Below are 14,696 nucleotides of genomic sequence, written 5' to 3'. Positions count from 1 at the left end.
CTCTCGTCATTGCATCATGCAAAAGCGCCGAGAACGCGCAGGCGGAACCCGTCACATCACCGTCAGGGAAGGCTGGGCTTTGGCTAAGAGTGGCTGCCTGTAATACTTTCCCAGACCGTCCAAAAGGAAATTGTGGCTAAGCCTTGTTTCAGCAAGTCAAGTAGCAGATTTGCTCTGTCAATGGGACCCTTCAGTAAGGTGTTGAACAAAAATAAAATGCTCTAGGTAAATTGCTTTTTGTAAAATAACAGAACCAATTCAAATGTCATAGAAATCCATTTCTTAAAAATTCAATTATTTTTATTTTTTTAGACAAGGTTCCAGGAAGTGAAATCAAACATATAAATGGCAAGAGGCGTACTCACTCGCAAATGCGCAGTAGAGACCCTCTCTGTCCCGTCCCCGCGTCAATACGTGATGACGGGGGCGAGACAGAGAGAGAACCTGCGCACCTGCGAGTGAGGGAACCGCCGTCGCCACCACTCCCCCCCCCCCAGGGTTGCCGCTACCGCTCCCCCCACCCACTCGGAGTCGCCGCCGCCACCACCCACCCTCCACCCGGGCCGGGTACCTGGCTTCACTATTCAAACCGCCGGAATGCAGCACACAGCTCATCTGAGCTGCCGTTGGCCTTCCTTACCTGCCTGTGTCCCGTCCTCGCCGACGTTACTTCACACGAGGGCGGAACACATGCAGAGAAGAAGGAAGGCCGACGGCAGCTCAGATGAGCTGTGTGCTGCATTCCGGCGGTTTGAATAGTGAAGCCAGGTACCCGGCCCGGGAGGGGGGGGGGGGGCGGCGGCGACTCCGGGGGGGGGGGGGGCGGCGGTGACCTACCCGGGGGGGGGGGGGCTTTCAACCCCCCCCCCTTCCTTTACTAGCCCGTTTTTACGGGCTCAACGGCTAGTGCCAGAATATAAACTGCAATGCAGAGGCCATGAAAGAACAATCAGCTTAGATTAAATAAAATTTATCACATTTCCAATTAATGGTATTTTTAGCCAAGCCTCAGTTCCATTGCCTTTCAAACTGTGGTCAGGGTGTTCTCTAACAATTTACAGACATAATTCCTAGTATCTAACAGGAGGCACACCCACAGAATCCAAAGGAAATCAGAACAAAGATGTTTGGAATAAACGGTTCCCTCCAGTCCCTAATGCTAGCCATAGTTCAGAGTTAACTGGCCATGGGAAGTCCATGGAAGGCAGATTAAAAAAAGAAAAAAGAGAGAGCGAGTGTGTGTGTGTGTGTGTGTGTGGGGGGGGGGGGGGGGGGGGGAGGGGAATAGGTAACAAATTATTTTAAAATTCCTGTTCCTTCATTTTTCCCCAGTAAAACGAGGATGTTGTAGACTGCTGAAAAGTTGCTTTTGGTCTAGCAAGAAACTACAAAACTTAAGTTAACTGTAAATTGCATGGTGGGGAAATAGCCCCGGATCTGGATAACACAAGGAAGCTGTTTCTCTAATCCCAGCCTGCAGTCCAAATGAAATTGTCTATGTAATTGAATTTTAGATATATTCTGATCACCCTTCCTTCCTGCAACCCAAATAAAATAAAACCTTTTTGATAGTGAGTAAGCTTACTAAAATCTTTATTATTGAGTTTGCATGAGTTACAATCATAGGAGCTTGAGCACCCTCAATATTGAGAATATTCCTTGTATGTGTCCAAGGAAGGATTATTTCCACTGGGCTTAGCACCCCCAAAAATTTTGAAAAGTTGGCTCCGACGGTTACAGTTCTTATTCTGAGGGCACGCCGCACATACGTTGGATTTCAGGAGGAGAGGTGCTGACTCTGAGCCAGGTTTAGTTTTATATTATTAGTCAAAATAAAAAAGAAGTATTTTCTTTCCTGCAGATCTCTTTTGTTTAAACATAGTTAAATGGGCTGTAAGCAGTCCATTGGTTTTCTTATATTTTGTTTGTGATGACTTATACTGTGCCAAAATTGAAATTTGAAAGCTCTTATCTCTATGGTCGTTATTAAAAGAAGCTCATTGTGAATACTATCCACCCAGTGGCTGTCTGAGCTTGAATACTAGTGTTCCCAGACTTACTATCAAATTCAAAAGGAAATTGTGGCACGCCGCACGTTGGATTTCAGAAGAGGTGCTGGCTCTGAGACAGGTTTTAGATTATAAGTAAAAAAAAAAAATAAATATTTTGTTTCATGCAGATCTCTTTTGTTTAAACATAACTAAATGGGCTATAAGCCCCTAATGCAGTCCATTGGTTTTTTATATTTTGTTTGTGATGACTTATACTGTGCCAAAATTGAAATTTGAAAACTCTTCTCTATCTGGTCGTTAATAAAAGGAGCTCATTGTGAATACTATCCACCTTAAAAGGATGTTTTGTGGCTGTACATGAGAAGTGTGATATTATGATCCCTTGTTTCATATTGTTGACGGTCTGCATTTTCCGTATGGGTCATGGTATGTTGGTGTATTAGGGTTTGCTCAGTGTAATATTTATGGTACAGTAAGGTTCTGAGTGTGTTTTTGCACAAAGTTGTGCATAGTGTTTTGCAGTTGAGCGATTGTGGTTAGTATATGCTTTGAGCAACCACTTTATTCTTTGACATATGATACATATCTACTATCTAAATTTAATAAATGGTATTAATAGTGACTATTTTATTTTAACTTATTTTTTTTCTGTGTTAGACAATTATGGATGTAAGCTCCACCCCTAACCCCGCCCCCTTTAGCCTCCCCAAACAGTTGGGCCACCGACTGCCTATGCCCTCTCGTCAAGTCACTTCATTGGCTCCCTATCCGCTTCCACATACGTTCAAACTCCTCTTATTGACTTACAAGTGTATTCACTCTGCAGCTCCTCAGTACCTCTCCACTCTTATCTCTTCCTGCACTCTTCCCTCCATTCACTGGCTATGTCTCTCTTATCTACACTCTTCTCTTCCACCGCTAACTCCAGACTGTTCCTTTTATCTTGCTGCATATTATGCCTGGAATTATGCCATCTCTGGCTGTCTTCAAATCTCCTAACCCTTACTCACTTGTTCAGTACTCATGTTTTATCATTCCCACCTTAGTAATTCCTTTATCTCTTATTTGTCCTGTTTGTCTGGCCTAATTAGATTGTAAGCTCTGTGGAGCAGGGACTGTCTCTTCATGTTCAAGTGTACAGCGCTGCGTACGTCTAGTAGTGCTATAGAAATGATAAGTAGTAGTAGTAGTAGTCTTTGGGGTTCCGGAATCTTGCTACCCTTTGTCCTTATCCCTTATTTGTCCTGTTTGTCTGTCCTAATTAGATTGTAAGCTCTGTCGAGCAGGGACTGTCTCTTCATGTTCAAGTGTACAGCGCTGCATACGTCTAGTAGCGCTTTAGAAATGATAAGTAGTAGTAGTAGTCATCGCGATTCCAGAATCTTGCAACTCTTTGGGATTCCGCATGGAATCTTGCAACTCTTTGGGATTCCGGAATCTTGCTACTCTTTGTCCTTATCCCTTATTTGCCCTCTTCTCCGGCACGGCCGCGTTGCTGATCTGCAAGGGCAGGCTTCTGTTTCTGTGAGTCTGACGTCCTGCACGTACGTGCAGGACGTCAGACTCACAGAAACAGAAGCCTGCCCTTGCAAGCCCACCTTTTTGATGCTGCTTTTAACTCCTAACCCTTATTCACTTGTTCAGAACCCTTATCTTATCATCATCACTTTAATATTCCCTTATCTCTTGTTTGTCCTGTTTGTCTGTCCTAATTAGATTGTAAGCTCTGTCGAGCAGGGACTGTCTCTTCATGTTCAAGTGTACAGCGCTGCGTACGTCTAGTAGTGCTATAGAAATGATAAGTAGTAGTAGTAGTAGTCTTTGGGGTTCCGGAATCTTGCTACCCTTTCTCCTTATCCCTTATTTGTCCTGTTTGTCTGTCCTAATTAGATTGTAAGCTCTGTCGAGCAGGGACTGTCTCCTTATATCCAGTGTACAGCGCTGCATATGTCTAGCACCGCTATAGAAATGTTAAGTAGTAGTATAAGGGACCCTTTTGCTAAACTCTATTAAGCACTTACCCCCAGATTCTATATACTTCGACTCAGTGGCGTAGCTACGTGGGGCCAGGGGGCTTGGGCCCCCGTAGATTTGGCCCTGGACCCCCCTCCCGCCGTCGCCTGCCTTTGCTGGCGGGGGACCCCAACCCCCGCCAGCTGAGGTCCTCTTCTTCCCGCAAAAGGCTTCCATCTGTTTCTGACGTCCTGCACGTACAACGGGAAGAAGAGGACCTCGGCTGGCGAGGATTGGGGTCCCCCGCCAGCAAAGGTAGGCAACTGCGGGTTGGTGGCAGGAGGGGGGTCGAGAGGGTCGGCGGGGGGGGGGGGTCGAGAAGGTCATCGGCAGGGGGGGCAAAGTTGGTGGTGTGGGCGGTGAGGTCGGCAATGGTGGTGGGGGGGTTTGGTGGCGCTGGGGGGGGGGCTAAAATGTGCCCCCTCACCTCGGACTCTGGACCCCCCTCCTGCCGAAGTCTGGCTACGCCCCTGCTTCTGCTTGAGTTGCATATGCAATTCAGGTCATATTCTGTATTGCACTCGCAACTTAATGATCGTAACAAGCCAGTCAGTGCTGATAATTGCCAGTTAACAAGCAACTATTGACACTAATTGGCTTTAATTCAAATTTATGCACACAACTTGTTAAGCGTGTTCTATAAAGTGATGCACATAAATTCTAATACGCACTGCTGAAAAGGCATGGCCATGGGCATGGAATGGGCAAATCTTGGGCCTTTCTATAAATTATGTGCGCTGTTATAGAGTACTCCCGTTTCCCACCTTAGTCGCTGGCATTTACAATTCCCGTGACTAGACTTAGTCAACATGGTTGGGCCCTAGGCGTATTCTATAAACCGTTCCTTACTTTAGGCGTAATTTATAGAATATGCCCAGGCGTATTTTTTCCCTGCGCTGATTTTTAAGACGCCGTATATAGAATCTAGCCCTTAAGGAGGAATTCTTTAGCACTATTCTATAAACCTCACCTAGAGTTAGGAGCGGTTTATAGAATACACATACGCCCATCTCCGCAACTAAGATTTAGGTGCAGCCATTTACACTAACTAAAACCTGGTGTATATGTCCACGTCTAACTTAGGCCCGTATCGGGCATATTCTATAACACTGCACATAATTTGTAGGAACGCTCACGGCCCACCCATGCCCATCCCATGGCCATGCCGCTTTTGAGATCCACGCTTTAGAATTTACTACCATCACTTTACAGAATATACTTAGAGAATTGCAAGCATAAATTCTAATTAGAGCGGATAATTGCTTGATTTTGTGAAAAGTGTTTGTGCAGAAATTGCACTGGGATGCTTATTGACATTCTTTTGAGGAGCCAGTACTGGAGGCGGCGTTAAAAGATGGGAATGGTTTGACTGGTTGAATAATTAATTTTAAAAAGTACCCTAATGTTCCATTAGGTGGCAGTATTGCCAAAGAAAGGTTTCTTAATGTTAACAGTAATCAATAGAAATAAAACATGGAAAAGAAAATAAGATGATACCTTTTTTATTGGACATAACTTAATACATTTCTTGATTTGCTTTCAAAGGTTGCCCTTTTTCGTCAGATTGGAAATAAGCAAATGTTGGTAGATGACAGTATATATAAGTGAAAGATCAAAGCATTTCAGTGACAGTCTAACAGGATGGGGGTGGATAGGTGAGAGACAGGAAGAGTCCGGTGGATGAGGGACAGGGAGATATGCATGGAGATAGGAGGGTGGCAAAGCAGTACAATTTTATGGTTTATAATGGGCTAGAAAACCCAGATCTTTGTTAAGTCCTGTCTGGTGGGTGTCAAAATATTTAATCATTCTGACTTCAAAGGTCTTACGTTCCTGTATTGTTTTAAAGTTCCCTTTCAGGATTCTTACCATGAAATCACCAGTACAGTGTTCTGGTTTTGTAAAGTGCTGCCCCACAGAGGTGATATCCTGATTGGTACTAGCATTTTTCATATGGTGTCTATGTAAATTAAATCTCTTCTTTAGCATCTGACTTGTTTCTCCAATGTAGCAGCCTTCGTTGCATTTTTTACATTGAATGATATATACTACATTGGAAGATGAGTACGTGAAAGATTCCTTAATGTTGAATATTTTTCCTTTGTGAATGACCTTGGGATCCTGTGAAATGTTTTGGCATAGTTTGCAGCTGGATACATGGCAATGATGTGTGCCATTCTCTTCTTTTTGAGTCTGTGTTGGGAGTATACTTCTGATTAGCTTGTGTTTTAAGTTGGGTGGCTGTCGGAAGGCCAGCACTGGTGGGGATGGGAATATCTCTTTCAGTAATTCAACCTCCTGGAGTAGAGGCTGTAGATCTTTTATGATTTTGCTTAATTTTTCCAGCTCTGGGTTGTATGTCACTATAAGGGGAATTCTGGCTGTGGCTTTTTTTTTCTTTTTTCTTCTTAATGTTAACAGGACTCTAGCTTTGAATGTTTAGAAGGCTGCATTTCCCATCGGTTCTGGTTAAAAAGATTCTAAAATTGTCTTGTCTTATGAATATTTGAATTGTAATTTAGGTCTACAAATGTTAAAAGGCTGAGAAAGCTGTAGGATTGAAGGAATGGGCCTAGTGGTTAGGGTGGTGGACTTTCGTCCTGGGGAACTGAGGAACTGAGTTCAATTCCCGGCACAGGCAGCTCCTTGTGACTGTGGGCAAGTCACTTAACCCTCCATTGCCTGCCGCATTGAGTCTGCCATGAGTGGGAAAGCGCGGGGTACAAATGTAACAAAAATAAAAAAAATTTATGGACAATATGAATTGCCTGGATTCAGAATTACAAGTTTTGAATTCGACTCCCACCTTTTTTCAGTAGTAGCTCAAGGTGAGTTACATTCAGGTACACTGTCAGGGGCATAATTGAAAGAGAAGGATGCCCATCTTCCGACACGAATTGGGAGATGGGCGTCCTTCTCTCAGGGTCGCCCAAATCGGCATAATTGAAAGCCGATTGTGGGTGTCCTCAACTGCTTTCTGTCGCAGGGGCAACCAAAGTTCACGGGAGCGTGTCAGCAGTGTACCGAACGCGGGACGGGGGCGTGCTTAAGAGATGGGCGTCCTCGGCCGATAATGGAAAAAAGAAGGGCGTCCCTGATGAGCATTTGGCCGACTTTAGTTAGTCCAATTTGTTTCACGACCAAGCCTCGAAAAGGTGTCCGAACTGACCAGATGACCACCGGAGGGAACCGGGGATGACCTCCCCTTACCCCCTCAGTGGTCACCAACCCCCTCCCACCAAAAAAAAAACATTTTAAAACATTTTTTCCAGCCTCTATGCCAGCCTCAAATGTCATACCCAGCTCTCTGACAGCAGTCTGCAGGTCTCTGGAGCAGTTTTTAGTGGGTGCTGTGCACTCCAGGCAGGCGGACCCAGGCCATCCCCCCCCCCCCCCTACCTGTTACACTTATGGTGGTAAATGTGAGCCCTCCAAAACCCACCCAAAACCCACTGTACCCACATGTAGGTGCCCCCCTTCATCCCTAAGGGCTATGGTAGTGGTGTACAGTTGTGGGGAGTGGGTTTTGGGGGGGGCTCAGCACCGAAGGTAAGGGAGCTATGCAGCTGGGAGCAAGTTGTGAAGTCCACTGCAGTGCCCCCTAGGGTGCCCGGTTGGTGTCCTAGCATACCTTTTTATTGGATTAACTTAATATATTATTTGCCTAGCTTTCAGAAGTCAAAGCCTCCCTTCTCAGGTCAGGATTTCAAGATGATTCACTATTGCACTTTAAAGTCTGAAGCTCCTTGGAGTAAGCGTTTGGGGTCAATTCATCCCCAACTATTTTGACCTCCGCAAAGTGAAGAGCAACTGAGTATCGAGTTTTCACAAAATTCTGTTGTAAAAGGGGATATATGGCTGCTATTCATTGTTTTTCAAACTTTAAAAGTTGCTTGAGAAGATGGCTGCCCGTGAGTTGCTCCACAAGAAGCCTTTTTCCTGGTCCATGTACTGATGGTGAAAAGGAAATCAAACACCCGGGTTTTCCCAGTGGAACCTGGTTCAACAGCACTTTTTCCGAGATCAATGGACGCTTTTGTGGTGCGTGGTCCGAGTTGGGGGATTCCAAAGCAGACGTTGGCTAGAGGAGGCAACATGACAGAGATTAGCCCTTCCTTCCTCGAAACATTGTGTCTCCAGAGACACAGAGTCTGCTGGCTCATCACTGGCGCTGGGCTGGGTAGCGAGGGAAGTTTGCAGCAGAGTTGCATAGAAGGAGAAGGAGGACCCGAGGTCTTTGTGCTGCAGGGAAAATCAATGAGTGTGCCGACAACAAAGGAGTTTTCGCAGTCTGAAGTTGTTACCCCTGGAACCACAGGTACTCAACTGCTTTCGATGGGACGTAGGCCTGAGATAACCACCCCTTGCAGAGGCCATTGGTTTTTAATTTAGAATCAACTTGGGAAGCAATTTCTTCCCTTCAGGCCTCACTGGGTGCTGAGATACAGAACTTATCTTCACACTGTAGTTTAATTGTGACTGAAACATTGGCTTTGAAAAGTAAAGTCTCTGATTTGGAAGACTGAAACAATTGAGACAAAGCTTCAGACTTTGGAGACTAGAGGTGTTACCTGGATGAAAGACAGTGTTAATATCTGTAATAATAGTGGAAAACTTGGAAAATGCTGTCAGATGTCAGATTAATCAATTTTCCTAAATGTTCTGTTTCTGCTTATGATACGTTTAAGAAATATCTAACTGAAGTGCTAAAGGTTTCGGAAGCCTCTTATCCTCCGATTTCAAACATTTATTATCTTACTGTTAGAAAAAAAGACATCTTTTCCTAACCAACAAGGTCTTTCTGTGGACAGCTTGGATTTAACATATTTTCTTGAAAAGTCAGATACAGAAGCCCTGGTTCCAGCAACATTACTGGTACAACTGGCATTAGATTCTGACAAGGAATAGTTCTTGAAGCTATTCTTCAAATATAAATATATTCTGTTTATGAATTGTAAAATACATATGTTTCCGAATGTATCAAGAACAGCCAGAAGAAGAGACTGCAATTTTTATTACTGAGACCGCAGGCTCTGCAATTGGGGGCAACCTTTCTCCTTTAAAGTTCACACAATGATCTACAAGATATTATACGGAGAAGCCCCTACCTACATGAGCAAACTTATCAACCTCCCAATCAGAAACAGTTTGACGTCTTCCCGTACTTACCTTAATTTACACCTTCCCAACTGCAAAGGTATTAAGTACAAATCCTTCTACGCATCCAATTTTTCCTTTTTGGGTAGCCAGCTTTGGAACGCTCTACCAAGACCCATACGAACAATCAACAGCCTTTTGCCCTTCAGGAAAGCATTGAAGACCCATCTTTTCAAGAAAGCCTACCCTAACGATTCAACTTAACTAAAGCCTACCCACATGGTTCTTACCGACGATTGTTATACATTGACCATGTTTCCCATTATCCTTATTGCTATCCCATATCTATTCCTCGCCATCTTCCTACGCCTACCTCCTAATGCTCATGTCCTTCTGCACCCAACTCCTCCCATGCTCAATGTACTTATCCGTTAACCCCATTAATATTACGTTTACTACAAATTGTATATTCTTCTTATGACTTTGTAATTCTTTTTTTTATTGTTACTATGTAAGCCGCATTGAGCCTGCCATTTGTGGGAAAGTGTGGGGTACAAATGTAATAAATAAATAAATACATATCCATGTAATGTGTGATTACCCTGCAGGGTGTGCATTATGTTAGATACCATGCAATTGTCTACTTTTTTTGACTGGTAAAGGTGTGGTTACTTCCAATCCCCTCAAGGATCGCCCTCCTAGACCCCCCCCCCCCCCCCATCACTAAAGTAGCTTGGGCCATCTTCAGGCTCTCTTTAGTTTTTTTGTTATGTGGAGTTTTTATTTTCCTCTTAATGTATCTCTGCCTTTTCTTTTGCTCTCTCTCTCAAATGGTGAACTAACAACAGTTTTTTTGGTACTGCAGTTACAAGTAATGCAGTTATGATCTTGCACAATAGTTTATATGATAAATAGCGTGTTCCAAATAAATGCTTTTAGCTGGAATTTAAGTCTGTAGATTTGGGATGATAAGCTTCTTATGAATTAGTCTCTCTTCAGAGTTACGAGTTATGAGTGTGGCTCAGTCAGTTACTGCAAAAGCACCATGGTTTTTAGTTTCAGTATTCATTACCTGCGGTCCATGTGTGTGAAGGTTATTTTGCTTGGCGGTAAAATATCCTCTTTCATTATTTAAATTATTACATTCGGGTTTGGATACTGTGGGTTTAGCAGAGGGATACAGCCTGAAAGCTCCGGCAATCCCCAGCAGCCCTCATTGGTTCACAATCCTGCACCAAACTTGAGGTTTTGGTTTTGGCTTTGGCCGAAACCAGGTGATGAGTTTCCACTGTAGTCTCGGTTTCTGCCAAAAGTTTTCAGTTAGTTTGGTTGCAGTTTTGATTTGGGCTGAAATGGAAAAAAGCAATTTCGATCGGCCTCTAGCCAGGTCCACGCTTCCCTCAAAGTTGCATGCTCTGGAATTTGAGTGCACAACTTGTAGAATAGTGACTAAGGGCAGTTATGCATACAACTGCTAATTGGTGCCAATTAAGGCCAATTATAGCCTATTGCTCATTAACACCAATTATCAGTTTATTATTAAATTGAGTCATTTCTTTATTTATTTGTCACATTTATAACCCACCTATATTTAATAAACATACATAATAAAAAATCATTAGCAATCCATAGCGCAACAACATACTTAAAAAAAAACATCTCTATATATAAAAGGCACCACCAACGTTCTAAATGAAGCCTCCAGCCGGAAGTGTGAAGGGGGAGAGATATCCGGTTTCCCCATGAGTGTCTGCCCCGCCCTCGCTCTCTCTGTAACACAAACAGTGAAGGAAAACACAGCAAAGCACGAAATCAAATCGCTCTCTCTGTAACAGTGAAGGACTCAGAGGGGGGAGGGGAGAGAGGGCAGAAGCCCTCACTATCTCTGTAACACAAACACAGCACAGCAGGAAACTTAACACTGAAGGACTCGACTCCGAGGGGGGAGGGGACAGAGAGCAGAGGGGACACAGCACAGGGGAAGGGAGAGAGGGCAGGGACACACACACTCCCACATGCACACAGAAGAAAACCTTGCTAGCCCCTGTTTCATTTGCATCAGAAACTGGGCTTTTTTACTAGTTTAAAAATAAATATCCAGCAGCATACAACACCTGACACACTATCAATATGCTAACAGCAAATATTTTCTCTATATCTCAAGATCATATGCATGCTGAAAAAAACACGGAGTTCAGCTGCTTTTTAAATCTGGATGTATCAGAAAACAATCTTAATATACCCAGGCAGGTGGTTCCATCCTCAAGGCTGGCAAATGAAAAAGACACACCTTCTTGTCTCTGCAAGCTAAAAATTCTAAAGGGGTGTGACCGCAAAAAGCCTCGCTGCATCCGGTTTCAGCGGCTGCCGTAGTGGGGTGTTGTTGCCTTAACACCTGATGCATGAATAGCGGCATTTTAAACCAAATCCTCTCACTAACTAGCAGCCAGTGCAGTTCTATCAAAACAGGGGTAACATGTCGGAACAGCGAAACAACCATAATCAGACGTGCTGCTGCATTTTGTACCATCTGTAATGATTTAATAGTTAACTGTGGGAGGTCTAAAAGCAAAGAGTTACAGTAATCAATTATTGATAGTACAGCTATTCTAAAATCTGCCTTAGCTAAGGTTGGTTTCACTTTCTTCAACAAATGCAACTTTATAGAAAGCAATCTTTCACAAATTGGTGCGCATACGGTTTCAATGCAAGGGAAATTCCCAAACCTTTAGCCTGCCTAGAATCAGGAATCATCTGACCATTCAAATTAATCTGTACAGAAGATAACGACATCTGAGTATTGTCCTGCGTCCAACTGGCTACGTGCCTAACACCTACCCATCGCTCCGCATCCACAAAAGGCCTCAAATGGAAAAAAATGAACGGAATAATCATCTGCATACATTCTGTAATAGATATTCAGTTCCTTCAACTGCCAACGCAAAGGAACCAAATGCAAGTTGAACAATACTGCCAACAATGCTGAGCCTTGGGGAACACCGGCAACCAACAAGGCCAACAAAGAAGCACGACCACCCACCTTTACTTCCCGTTTCTTGTCTGCCAAAAAAGCACAGAACCACTTCAACACTGAGCCACGTATATCAAACATCCGGAGCCTCTCTATCAAAATAGTATGGCACACCATATCAAAGGCAGCTGGAAAAAAAAAAGCAAAAAAACTTTTACCACGATTTTCCAAACCCTGTTGAAGCACTTGATGACCTGAACATGTATACCCTGGAGGAAAGGAGAAACAGGGGTGATATGATACAGACGTTCAAATATTTGAAAGGTATTAATCCGCAAACGAACCTTTTCCGGAGGTGCGAAGGCGGTAGAACGAGAGGGCATGAAATGAGATTGAAGGGGGGCAGACTCAAGAATAATGTCAGGAAGTATTTTTTCATGGAGAGAGTAGTGGATGCTTGGAATGCCCTCCAGCGGGAGGTGGTGGAAATGAAAACGGTAACGGAATTCCAAAATGCGTGAGATAAACATAAAGGAATCTTGTTCAGAAGGAATGGATCCTAAGGAGCTTAGCCGAGATTGGGTGGCAGAGCCGGTGGCGGGAGGAGGGGATAGTGCTGGGCAGACTTATACGGTCTGTGCCAGAGCCGGTGGTGGGAGGTGGGGCTGGTGGTTGGGAGGCGGGGATAGTGCTGGGCAGACTTACACAGTCTGTGCCCTGAAAAAGACAGGTACAAATCAAGGTAAGGTATACACAAAAAGTAGCACATATGAGTTTATCTTCTAGGGCAGACTGGATGGACCATGCAGGTCTTTTTCTGCCGTCATTTACTATGTTATTGTAGATAATATTGACGACTCAGTGCTATGGGCTTTACGAAACCCGGGGAGGACAAAATAGAATAACAGAATTCCACACACCATGATGTAACACAGGAAACAGTGGAGATGACCAAGAAAAATATCAGTGGTGCAAGGCAGAATGATACCAGATTGCAAAGAAAAATTAACAATCATTGTCAAACTTATGCATTCAACTGACCTTATTCTATAACTTGTGTGCACAAATTTGTATGCTAGTTTTACATTTTTCTAGGTTAGGGGCAATGTGTGTGTTTGGGGTGTACAGAACCTAGGCTCTTTCATGAAGGCTTGGGGACTGTGGTGGGGTTTATTGAACTCTGCCCCTCACCCTTAAGAATAGTCCCATAGACAGCCTGAGCCACCTTAAGAGCACTAGTCACGCCCGGGAGGAAGTGAGCCGGGAGAAGAAGTGGAGCCTAGGCCAGAAAGTATATAAGACAGGGCCTGACCACGGTTGCCAGATGGTCGGTTTTCCTGCCCAATTGAGCGTTTTTCCGCAACCCGCCGCGGGAAACTTTTGCCCGCGGCGGGTTGCGTTTTTTTGGGCTCGTTTTGTTTTTTTTGTGCGGATTTTGGGGCAGTTTTTCGGCCGGCGGGGGTGGGGCTAATGGCGACAGAGGCGGGGTTGTGACATTTTGGGCGGGGTTTGGTGACGTATTGGGCGGGGCGATGACGGTGGGGGTGGGGCTGATGACGGCGGGGGCAGGGGTGATGACGGAAGGGGCGGGGTTGATGACGGCAGGGCTGGGGCTGATGACGGAAGGGGCGGGGTTGATGACGGCGGGGGTGGGGTGTGTGCGGTTTTTGGCCGGGTTTTGGGCTGTTTTGTGTGGGAATTTTTTTTTTTATTTGGCAACCCTGGGCCTGACTGAGGTTATAGAGGCCCACAGAGAAGAATGAGTTGAAGCCCGAGGGTACATCACCACAACCTATGATTAAGAATAGTGACCTGGCTGAGGTAAGTCGCTTTTGCTTCTTAACAAGCCTTACTCTGGGGTCTGGCTGGAGCCAGACCCTAGTATTCAGAGAAGAACTGAGAAAGACTCCCAGGCTGTGTTTGGGCTGGGGCCGGCAAGGTCTGAACCAGACTGTGTTCAGACCTTGCCAGCCTGTAGCCAGCTTAAGACTGCTTATTGAGCTGCAAAGGTTGTTTTTCCCTGTGATCCCGGCCCTGTGATGTTAACAGGCCTCAGGATCTAATTAAATAAACAGTTGTTTTAATTTATATCCCTTTGTCCAGCTTTGTTATTCTAGAGGCCCACTCCCAGTCCTTGCTCAGGTGTATTACAGGGACCATGGATCAATTTCAGCAGGCAGTGGAAAAGGTGTGGGTACTGAGTACTATGAGTGATGTGGGGATGGGCAGCCACTGCCATCAGTCAGGACCCTACAATAGCTAGCATAAGTACCCCACAGATAGATGTCCCCAAGCCTAGGTTTCCCACTTGAATGTCTGGGAACTGTCTTTATCCTGGGGGGGGCGGAGGTTCCAGCAGAGGTGACCATTACCTTTGGGGGGTCCCAGCAGTGGGTGGTTCAGACAGGGTCCCCAGCCATCTCCCAGCCAGCTGCAGAACACATAGGCGTGGGGACGCACACACCCCCTCATCCCTGACAAAAACTGTAACAATGGCCCATCCATAGTACCAATCAGCCAGGGCCCTCCAGCAGCATCAGAAACCGTCCTACTTGCCCATAGCTAGACATCTCTCTCGGGACAGCTCTGCTATCATTGTCTCC

At 44.9% G+C, this 14,696-nt stretch overlaps 1 long non-coding RNA gene across 1 annotated transcript; it reads right to left on the bottom strand.

Moving 5' to 3' along the window:
• Positions 1–7,202: 7,202 nt before the first annotated feature.
• Positions 7,203–13,514, bottom strand: LOC115469846. Its single transcript, XR_003942076.1, has 3 exons — positions 13,406–13,514; positions 11,650–11,652; positions 7,203–7,230 (listed from the first exon to the last, which is right to left on the bottom strand). It is a non-coding gene; the product is annotated as an uncharacterized LOC115469846 (long non-coding RNA).
• Between the last annotated feature and the right edge of the window lie 1,182 nt (positions 13,515–14,696).

The sequence above is a fragment of the Microcaecilia unicolor genome, chromosome 5 (assembly GCF_901765095.1).
Source record: "Microcaecilia unicolor chromosome 5, aMicUni1.1, whole genome shotgun sequence".
NCBI lineage: Eukaryota > Metazoa > Chordata > Amphibia > Gymnophiona > Siphonopidae > Microcaecilia > Microcaecilia unicolor.
The sequence above is the reverse complement of the archived record's forward strand: the minus strand, read 5'-3'. Positions and strand labels throughout refer to the sequence as shown.